General features: G+C 33.4%; 1 protein-coding gene and 1 long non-coding RNA gene across 3 annotated transcripts in view; one reads left to right on the plus strand and one right to left on the minus strand.

The window, feature by feature from the left end:
• LOC149485087 (uncharacterized) overlaps positions 1–12,103 on the plus strand; it is a 200,850-nt gene that overhangs the window by 138,603 nt on the left and 50,144 nt on the right. The gene's annotated exons all lie outside the window — the stretch shown is intronic.
• Positions 1–12,103, minus strand: part of rdx (BTB/POZ and MATH domain-containing protein rdx) — a 42,914-nt gene that overhangs the window by 27,040 nt on the left and 3,771 nt on the right. The window contains exon 3 of one of the 2 annotated variants that reach the window (XM_089699832.1): positions 6,168–6,205. The exons of the other annotated variant lie outside the window; for it this stretch is intronic. The gene's annotated coding sequence lies outside the window, so the exon portion shown is untranslated. The remainder of the gene's footprint in view (positions 1–6,167; positions 6,206–12,103) is intronic. 2 annotated transcript variants of the gene reach the window in all.

The raw sequence follows: 12,103 nt of genomic DNA on the forward strand, positions 1-12,103 counted from the left end.
TTAAGTACAATCTGAGCCAAAAAGGGGCAAAGAGATTTGAGGAAATTGTTTTAATAAACAGTTAGCTTGCGCTTCGAAAGATTAAACAAACCAAGAATAAAGGTTAGTACACAAAATATCTCAAAAAATAGTCGAAATAAATTGGAAAGTTCTTATAAATTGTAAATTTTCTTTAATCTCAGCTCTTATTTTTTAATTAAATTTTGGTCAAACTTTATTAAGACGCAACACTTATATGAATTCAGAATTTAGACCTTCTGAGCGGTTTCATGGCATTCGAGAGAAGCCTAAGAAAAAGTTCTTCAAACTGAGTATTGAAGCCATTTTCATTTAAACAAAACAAAAATGAAAATGTTAAGAAAACGAGAGAGATGTTAATTTAACATCGTTTGAATGAATCAATTTGGTGATATGTATGGTAATGAACTAATGAGTTAAATTATTCTTGGGTCTGTAGAGATTTATTCTAATCCACAAAACCACGTGAATTTATTTTCCAACGACATATTGTTTAAACCGAGGTAAGATTAATTCAGAATAACATCGGAGACTGCCTAACCCATTTAGGCCTAATAAATGAAATTGAATTTGTTGGATGCTGATAGATTGACATACAGTGCTATTGATTTGGCTGTGCGCACTTTCCACGATTAACTTTCTCATTTACTATTCCAGTTGACCTTTCCTTTCTATAGCGATCGCTATAAGCACGGGTCAATTGTCTATTCAGAACCGCATCACTGACATTGTATGCTGTGTTATAATGGCTACGATAAGTGACACCTTTTCAACATATTAGCTCATTGTGGATGGAATTGTACGGAGAAAGCCTTGGTCTTTGGTCTTGGACAGATATATAAACAAATATTGGAGAATAGGACTTATAGTATGAAGAGTTACAGAAATAACTCGCGAGCCCTTTTAAAAACGTGCAATGCAAGAGTAGTGAGTTCTAATTAGTGTTTTTAGGTTAGCATAAATTCAAATTTATTTTAATAATATGTAAATGAAAATATGAAATAAATTCGAAGCTTATTTCAAAATTCGTACTCTGAAAACGATTGGTTTTCCTTTAAACGTTGGGTAAGTTTTTATCATTATGTTTATGGTAAAATGCAACATAAAATAGTGTACGTTCTAGTTGTCAATTGACTTAGCTCGTTTTAACCTAAAATGAATGCATTATACTCTGTCTAATTAAACGACACTTTAAGTCTTTATCTCGGCAGCGAGAGCTGAGTGCCAGTCTCGCGCTCTACACAAAGTGAGAAAGCTCCTATCATAGCTTGGTGAAAACCCTATAACGACACCACATTCACAGCTGTCACGCGTCTGTATAAGACAACCATTAACGGCTTTCAAAAAGCACGAAAATAATTGTGAAAGTAATAATGTTTTATCGAATCATTATTTATTTAAGGTAAAATATTTAGTGGGATTCGAAAAATTCGGGGCTGGAAATGATAGAGTTCTCATGTTGCGTGGACCGGATATCTATATTCCCGAAACTTCCCTTTTCACAATTCCAAATGTTGGTGGTCGCATATCTGTAACAATTTTTTTGGATGCTTTTGATGCACCACATGCATTTTGGTAAATAAAATTATCAGTGTGTGTAGTTATATCAGTGTTGTTTTTAAATCTACAAAATTATTTATCTATGGTTCGGCTTTCATAAATGCTATTTCACATTTTTCATTATTTTGATTACGTATAGAGAAATATCGCGGAACCTTTGTTTTTTACAAGGAATTTCTCTTTTTATATTATCGAAAAGCAAAAAAAAGATAACTTAGTCGAAAAGACAACTATATGTGTTCCATATAAATTGTTAGGTTATGAAAAAGTGTCTTCCTAGCAACTTTTGAACAGGTAATGTTTGCTAATTAAATTAAAATGTAATGCCAACCTTTGGTCAATTTAAAGCACAGATAGAATATTTAAATATTGAAACGCAACAGGATGTCATTACGTAACTTCCAGATTAAGACGATACACAAAAAAAAATCTACTGCTTGGCGGGCGGAGTCTAATAGCTCGCTATCGCGAACGCGGGTGTGCGCGAAGTCATTCTTGCTAACTCGCCGCGCTGCCGCTGGCCGACTCGGGACAAACATGTATGGAGTCGTCATACAGTTATAATATTCTTATACATATATTTAATTGTTGATTTATTGGTTTTATTTTCTTGCTTATAAACAAATAATCTTCTTTTTAACAACTACTTAGACATTATTAATAATTATTATTATTTCGTAATGTTTACTTTATTACAAAATAATACAGGTTATAAATAATCTTTAAAATAACAAAAAATATTGTTACTCTGAAAAAATGAAATGGTACTCAATAACGCGGACTACTGGATGGATTTAGATAGAATTTGATGCTGACGTAGATATTACGTCATGCCCAGAAATGAAAGGTAATATTTCTGAAAGAAGTTATAAACCCTAATTCTTCTCAGTCAAAGTCAAGAGTAGAAGATATCACTAATACAGTAAAACTGATGCGAAACTTTGGATGTTAATTTGTATATTTTTTTGTTAGTTGTTACTTAATCACGTCAAGACTACATTACCAATTTTGATAAAATATAGCTAATTGCCTGGATTTACACATAGGATACTTTTTATCCGAACTGAACACTTCTGTGGGATAAGACAGGATTCACGATATAATCTAATTCCACGCGGGCAAAGCCGCGGTCGGAATGATATTTTTTTAAATAAAAAAATTGTTTAAAAAAAACACAAAATATATTGACGCATGTATTTATTTTTTGCACTCTATTATAATTGTAATTATTCATTACAAATAATCAAAATAAAATAGCCAGAACAAAGTTAGGCCCTGGTAGGGTAGGTAGGCAGGTACAGCAATGTGAGACGAACACTGGCTTATTTATACCAATAATAATGTATTATAAACATTAAATTAAGTTTACTTTCTAACAACAAAAATACATAATATTAGCTAATGTGAAAGCGAATCAACCAATCATCCCACAAAAATGAAATGTGCACACAAATATTCATCCAAATCGGTTCATGTCATTAGGAGGAGTGACTGCAGCGCCATATTCCGGGCCCAATTGTGTTTCCAGATCACCCAGGAACTCAATTTAATATACTTACACAAAATTTTTCGAAATGAAAACTCACATTACTATGTAAATATGAATATAAACCTGTTTTATTACTAAGCAATTTCCCGCACAGGTGTAGTAAGTATAAATGAAATAAATATCATCAAATTCTTTATACAACATACTTATCTACCACCTTCTAAGAAATGTAATTCTTGAAATTATTTCGTATTTTTTTTTAAATATAATACTACTCCAATGAGCTCCTGTTCCATATTATGTCCGCCATACTTCCACTAAGTTCACCATGATTTTTTATTTCTTTGCACTTTGTTGCTTTTTGCTAAAAATGGAATCATGCGATAAAACCAGTAGAGCTTTGATAACATACATTTTTGACTGAATAAAGGTACTTACGAAGGAGTGGATTCACATTGTGAACAATCAGTGGGTTTATTTTCCTTCTGGATTCCGGATTTCTGAACAGATTATTTATGCTATAAATGAAAAAATCTTACACATTCGTTATGTACTTAAAACAGGGGTACATATCAAACATCGTCTATAATACAATTATCATCAAATTTAAAATAAAACCAACTTATTTCATTAATTTGTTCCAATTGTAAGCATTCTTTTTCCTCCAACCTTTATATTTCTTCTTCTTATTTTCTTTATTGTCCCCATTTGTCTCATTTTGTCTTATCGTGTTGTCACCCTTTTTTACGATTGCGCGAGCGACACAAGTTCCCCGTGTGACGGCCGTAGCGGGAATGACTCGTGCAGCGATCGGGGTAGGAAGGTACAGGGCGGCTCTCGCTATATTGGCTGGTCGCGCGCTAATTTCAAGTATTTCTTGTTTATTTCAAAACCATCGCATATTTCAAAATTCTAACACGGTAGACGTATAGGTTGTATATTTTATAGTTAATATCCAAAAAGTCGTAACTTTACATTTGTTATTTTGAAGATGCCAGAGATTAAAAAAAAATAACAATGATAACTTTGTATTTTTTTTCTATCGAGAAAATATCATGGAATCATGTTTCTAAAACGGTAGACGTATTGTGTTACTATTGAACTTTCTTGTCAAGAATTTTCATCACGACAACTTTAATAATATAAAAATTACGAAGGTTTGAAAAGGGCCGTAAATGTTAGAAAAATTAATTCATCACCTTAAATCTTTACTAACATGGCTAGAAATAAATGAATTCGTAGCTTATCTAATTACAACTATTTTGGGTGACTTCGCTGACTGAATTTCAATTTAAATATGTGCTTGAATGTGCTATGGCCAAGTATTGAATCCATTTTATGTGATGAATGTATGTGATGAACGAGTTTAGTTTGTATAATTAATCTTCATGGCCTAGCTATTAAACTAGTTTAGAAAAAGAATTATTTTTTTTTTACTTTTTTACTACTTGCGAAGTAGTCTCAAAACATGTAACTCTAAAGTATGCAAACTTGCATATTGAATTTTAAACGATTGTGTGTGTTTTTTATAAACTACATAACTCACACCACTTTCAAACTTCTCTTGTTGCAACTAGTTAAATAGTTTCAAATTTACCTCGTGCATACTTCGCCTAACTACCATCTTCTGACGTGTAAAAGTTATGTGAATACAGAAAATAATTCAGCTTTCTTTATATAGTAAAAACATCGAGAACGAGATAACGCTGTTACGACACACGGCACCCATGAGTATTCATTTATTTGTTGCGGATGTATAACTAACTTTAAATAAAGCATTAGGGATCGGAATGATATTGCAGGAGGAAGCCCCCTCAGCCAACCCACCTCATCTGGCCACCTATTACCGTACGACTCTACTGTGTGTTAAATTCTTTATACGTGTGTATCTATAACTACATATTTAATTGTTATATAATTTCGACGGCATCATGATAAACTGGCACATCTAATCAATTTACTTTTGCGTTTAAATTTCACCGGCACTCCAAATTCTTACAGATGGATATTTTAATTGGTTCGTTCAAATACTTATTCCAACTTTTTTTTATTAGTTCATATACGTAATTTAGAACATAATTTACATTATATTGTTTCATTACTTCAAAAAATATGAAAACCATTTTTATGTATAGGCAGTCGTTGTACAGAACGAATTAATACATAGGGTTGGTTACTGTAAGCGCTGAATTAATGTGACGTACATAAGGGAGAGGGGCAAATTGGCGAATGTTACGTTTGTATTTAATCGCTGACTCAGCGGTGTTGACAACAGCATCATAATTCATAACGATTTGTACATTCAAAAAACACCTTTCTAGCGTGTTTATGCGGTATAAATCGATGAATTTGACGCAATTAATTAATGAATATGTGAAGCATAGAAGCATTCACTGACAACACTTACATGTAGATACACCCAGCATTAGGTAGGTACAACTATCCGGTATGTTATAAGCATATTGTGTAACAACTGATAAAAATCGTTTTAATTTCTATCTGAGCAATTAGTGAAAGTTCCCACAATAGCCACTGCAGTCGCGCGACATTTAGTACATTTTTCAGTGGCGAGTGAAACACTGAGAGAGCGCCAAAAGCCAGGAGAAGGTACAAATAAAAATTTGAAAGCGCTACACAACGGAGCATTGTCGAAATTGGAAAGTCGAGTGCTGCGCGCGGATTGCGTAATGGCTCTTACTGGGCACGGCGTGACGCTGACGAAAGGTACGGTGTGACGTCACCGACATGAAAGTGCATCGCCCGCCGCCCCTCCCGTGCACGCTGCACCGCGGAGGGCGGTTGCACGTGCAGTGCGGACTGTAGCAATGCGCTCGGCGCTTCCTGTATGGGAAGACTTTCTATTGGGAAACCGTTGCGCCGAGCGAGCGCTCAACTGACTATTGGGAAACCGCTCGGCTCTCACGACATAAACGAGATGCATCTTATTGGGTAATGACGACTATTTTACAGTGCGCTTACACAATTATTGTGCAGCTACCTACTGAATATGCCTAGGATGTTTACCTTGTTCGAGTAACGATAACTTAACAACAATAAGGTGCAGTGCATCATATTGCATTCAATACGAGTCAGTACTTACACTTTCGTAGCAGTTAAATGGCTTGTGCGCGTATATATCTGTAACAAAATATATCGGTAGAGATTATTCACAGTTTAATCCGGATTAGTCGAAAAAAATACAAGTAGACGCTCAGCCTATTGCAATTAGAAATTCTATATCTAGCATATATCTCTAATATTTTTAACTTTAAATCTTCAATTGGTATAAATTAGAATTAAAATATATTTAAAAATAGTGCTCATAAAAAACGGTTTTAACGAAATTTATCTAGGCCATGGACATGTATATGTACAAATTATTGTGAGTATTTGTATCAAACAAAAGATTTAATAGAGCACATTTCAGTTATAATTAGTTTGTATGAAAATTGTCCAGGACACATTACAATGACCGTATTGCAATACAATACAAATGTCACACTGATTGACCAATAAGTAAGAGTTAAAAAATTGAGGTCTCAGCTACGCGGGACGCACCTCAAAGGAGTTCATGGTTGAATGGTACATGTGAAGTATTCAAATACACCCTGCACATATTAATCTACTCTTTTATCCCCGACAATAAAGCTTATTATTCTTTAGCAAATTAAAACGGTTCCTAATTGTCAGATTGAGAACATTCGTAAACTAAACGACGATTTGATCTTTATACTGCATACATTTATGGTTTCTTTTCGTTTCCAATTTGTCAGTTGTCGACATTCAAGAAGTGGGTTGAGAGTTGAGACGACTCGCCTAGATACATTTGTGTACATGCTGAAGATGCGTAGGTAATATAGATGCGTTAAATGCAATTTTACGATCCAAAGTTAAACCAACCAAACGAACAAACTCATTGTTTAGATAACGAAGATAAAAACACAATTACATAAACGGTTGTCAAATAAGCGCACCTACTTTCCATCGCAAAATTACAATTAGAGCGGGGAAAGTTGGTTTATGCTGAACAGAACTAAATTGAAAAGCGACGATCGGCTAAGTTTCCTAGGCGCAATAAATAGTATCAGAAAAGCGAATGGCCCGGTGCACTTTCTAGTGGAACAGTGGGCAAAAGTTACGATATCTCTGGTGATATAACCATTCACCACAGAGACCGCGCCAGCATAAGCCGCGCTCTTCAAAAACTTGTACATTCGAATGTTTCATCTTGTGTTCTTTATCTTGCAGAGGCTTATTTAAATATTTGAGAGATCAAACAAATAAGTATACCAAGATGTTTCCATTGCAGTTCTCACTGGGAAACTAGGAAAAAGTATCAGTGTGTCCCATATGACTTTACTCATCTATAGTATAATATGTAGTTGTATTTCTATTGATGTGTAAAAACTGAAATAACCCTGAAAGTTTCTGTGGGCGAGCGGATTGCAGTATCATAACAGTTTTTGTAGAGAAACTTTTCGTTTTGCTAATCTATTATACGAAATTATATGAACGATATTCAGAAATAAAATGGAGCGCTTATCACGCATAAAGAGTAAAGACCAATGTCAAAAAATGGCAATGATAAATAAGACACACGAGAAAAAAAAGCTATATAAAAATAACTAAGAATCCCATAATTCGAGTCAGATTTCGATTTTCAATGAATCATTGTGCAGTTGAATCCACTTGGGGAAAGCCCAAAATAAACAATACACCGAGTCCTCAGTAGTTTTGTCACACTCATGATTTTATATATTTATTTTAGAGTACCGCAACTCGCGGTGCTTCCGTTTTAAAGATAATAAATATAATTTGTATCAGTAGAGTGACGTATTCAGAACTTCCGTCCTTTCTTATTGATTATAAAATACGTAACAATAAAAACAAAGATGACGACGCACTTCTTTTATTATGGTTGCTCTACATAAGGCATCAAAATTGATTTCTAATAATATTTCACATGAAAAGGTATTTCACATTGGTGGATTTAACGTTGCAAGAGATTTCAGTAGGAAATACGTTCACCGTCCTAGATGCGCGGTACTTTCGTTTTGAAATCGGCTCGCACAATTGGCCGTATCGAGCCGCTAGCGTATCACCGCACCGTCAGCTTGGCGAACAGTGTCGAACGCATTCCATCGTTTCTAATATTTCTTTTTCTAAGTACTCATTTAATAGTCTTCCGAGATGTTGACCGTAAAGTAACTTGTAATGAAAGTTCATTTCAACGGAAATATACGAAATCTTCAGGCAACAATATTATTAAAAATGCCACTTCTTTCTGCACTCCACAAAATAAGAGATTATCTTTATGGTTGAATTAGTTACGTCAGTATTTCAATTACGCTTATTTTAACTTTCGTCTTCAGTACATACCTATTTTGCTTATTATTTTTATTTATTAAATATATGTGAACTGACCGTTTTATTAAGTATATTTAAAGAGGAAATATCGTCGAAATTCAGTAAATTAACATATCCATATTTGTAGTTCTACAACTAACAAGGACAAGAACTGCAAATTCAATTGTAAAATAGCCTTTCTCTTAGTTCTAAATAACGAGGTCCCTCGCAGTACTTGCTTAAAACTGCCGCTTAAGTTGCGATTAGGATTAATCATTAACTTGATAATTTAATATAAATTTTTATTATTATGAAAAGGTAACTCAAATAATAAAAGATTTAGCTCAAATAATAAAAGAGGTTACAGGAAAATGTTGGCACACGTGGTTTTCCTGTAAGTATTCGAAATTAGGTATGACCATTTACAACACTGATAGGCGATATTTTAAATAAATTGCAACCGTTATATAAAATTTAGTTTTACACTAAGTCTAATCACCAACTAGCACTTGACCAATATTTCGCGATAACCTCGATGGGTTTTTATACATGAATTGTTGTCAAATTAAGTATCGTAAATGTAGGTACGAAATTAAACGTGAATCATTATTAAGTAAATAAAAATACAGATAATCTTTATAAGTACTACCGTATTGCATTAAAAATACTAAAGGGAGAAAGTGCGAAGGTTACCTCACGCGGGAAAGTCTGCGACCGTAATCACATAAGTAAAACATTACACGGCAATGTAAAATAAAAGTATATTATAATCTATGTCATTTATGCAGTTAGTGAGCGCCAGATTTCATAAGCGATCTCTCCGCACCCTGATCTAGGTTAGGTGGTCGACATCGGCGGCAGCGGTGGCGTATCGAGCGCGCTGATGTTAACCTACATACAACAGCGGCACACATACAACTGTGTAGGGTCGAGACTCGAGAATACCCGTAACAGAACGTAAAATTCGTGACCCGGTCCCCCGCGCCACCTTCTTTTTATAATCGCAACCAACTTTGTTAGATAAGAGCTCACTTGCAATCCTCTCTCCATGCGCGCTTCTTATTGGCCGTTTCAATTTTTCGCAAGAGAAACTAACTATTCGTTTGGTCAATTTTACAACTTTCATCGAGTGCTGTTCTTTATTTTCACTGGATGTGAATCTCTTTGATTTGATGCAATGAAAACGAGATCTGGTCTTAGTAAAAAAACGTTACAACAATAAATAGATTGATGGATACCTCAAAAGCAGAGTATTGATAACGAAACTATAAATATAAACTACCTCAATTTAACGGTAGCACCTGTTGATATTGTCGCTTTTTGTACGACATATTTAACGGGGGTAAAAAATTGAGTTGGAACGGTGCATGTTGTTATTATTATATGTAATGAAAACTGAAAAGTGACTGAAAACGACTAATGTACATCGTGAAAGGTTTTAAAGAACTATGCTGAACATTTTGAAATAATAATTCTGAATTGTTCCGCGATTGACCACCTATTTTATAATAGCATTGATTGCAATAGTTCGTTTGCACTTTGATGACAAGGGTCGATGCCCCGTCTGTGTTGAAACACTACAAATCGATACCCTGGTTTGTCCTAAACATCTGGAATAGTATACTATCATATATAATACGTTGTTATAAATACATTGTCTGGAAAGCTGATATTAAATGCAAAAAATAACCTCCAGTGAAATAAATAATTTACTTGGCTTTTGTTTATTTGTTTGTAAATATCAAAAGAAAAATAGCTTTTGCTCAGTTTCATCACGGTCTGAACTTATATTTTTACCTATGTGGAAGCTTAACGTGAGGACAGATCATTCAATTGTTTATCACTTTTTCTCTATATATTAAAATATTTCGGTTATAAATTTTCACCCCTCAGTTACCTACTACATGATATAGAAAATAAGTTAAATATGCAGTAGTTTATGTACCAATGAAAACACACATTTGTTTTCGCACTACAACTGAAAGAATTAGCATCTGCATATTGCATTCTGATAGCGTTTGTTTCTGTTATCATTCGAACATGTGTTGGATTTTGTTCAATTTGTTATGATTTGCTCTCCACATGACCATTGCAATATGGACGTAGTTACCGATAGATACTTTTAGTATCTGAATCATCGCAAATTGTATGATACCCATATGTGGATGAGCTTTTATTCAAAGCACGAAACATCGCAGTGCCCACAGCCCAGTGTCCACGCGTAATACGAGGTCGATGGCCCGTACTGGGTTAACTGCGGGATACTGACCCGTCCCTAAACACTACAGAGTCTACAGACCACTTAGTACGTTTATGATTGACGTCCATTACAAGTACAAATAGCGGCTAACTATCTGTCGTACCTATGTAATCGTTTATAGGACATGTGTATATCCTTGCAATATGTTACGTGATATTACGAAATATTTAGGGACTAAAATATGATGATTTCACCAACTTGGTTTCCAGTAAATCTTACAGAAGTACGTGCTGCCCAACCTTTTTGTTTTGGTGATTGAAGTAAGAGTATATAGTGTCGATTATTTTATTAAAGTACATTTTTAATTTTTTAACTTAATTAAATGGTTGTCTTTGCGTACTGTACTTTAAAATTTAAATTATAAATTTTCAAGAGATTTCAGTGAAATTGGATAGTATACAAATAGATTAAGACTTCGATTATTTAGGAAACGTATAATTTGATATTGTAGTATGTTTTATTAATTAAGAATAGCGAGAGCAAGGCTAAAGTTTGAAGCTATTTGGAATTTAGTTCAAATTATATTTGAGTTTTGTGATTGCAACATGTTGTAGGTATATAAAATAAAATAGCCATGTGCTATTTTATTTTATATAGTTGTTTGTATTCATAACATTATGTGTGCCGAATTAGATGAAGTGAGTAAGAGATTACAGGCGAGATAACAAAACGATAATATGTATTAATAAAATAGAAACGTGTCACAAACCTATGTGCATACTTATTGTAGATTAAATAGTTTGGTTTTAAAATCGATTAACTATATGAAAAAACTATAGAAAGGTATTCAATATACTTAATTTAAATGCTTCTTTAGACATTTCTGATTTCACTCATTAAAAAAACTCGCATAGTAACCTAATCTTTCCCTATTAGAGAAATTTAATGATATATTGTGTTGTAAAACCTATACAAGTCATTAGTACGTATGTAATTAAAAAATGTTATTTTACGTTGATAAAGAAGTATATTATTTTTTTATTGGAACGAATATTGAGGACAGTTACTGCACTGGATTTACAAATAGCTGTTAATAATTGACGATTATTATTAGGAAAACCTTAACACGTTTTTATTATTTTAACCTACTTATATATGTACATTTATATGTTGTATGACTAATAATTAATATGTTATAATGATGAAGCAAAATTAATAATCTATTTGGTCTCAAAATAATTGTAAATTTGGTGCAGTGATCAGGAAAATAATATAATTTACAAAATTATATTAACAAAATTACGTAAAACCGATTTTTTAACACTGGATGTTTTGTAGTAGCACCAAGTAGCACACAATCTAATTAATAGTAAATCTGTATTGAAAATATTTGTTATATTATTACCTATTCAATCGTTTTTACTAAAACAACTTCCTGACAGTAAATTACTCTTGGATGAAACTTTGTATTCAGCACAGGGCCGTTTCGA

The sequence above is a fragment of the Colias philodice genome, chromosome 10 (genome assembly GCF_061535455.1).
Source record: "Colias philodice isolate Cphi_HAF_F1 chromosome 10, ilColPhil1 Martin Lab GWU primary, whole genome shotgun sequence".
NCBI lineage: Eukaryota > Metazoa > Arthropoda > Insecta > Lepidoptera > Pieridae > Colias > Colias philodice.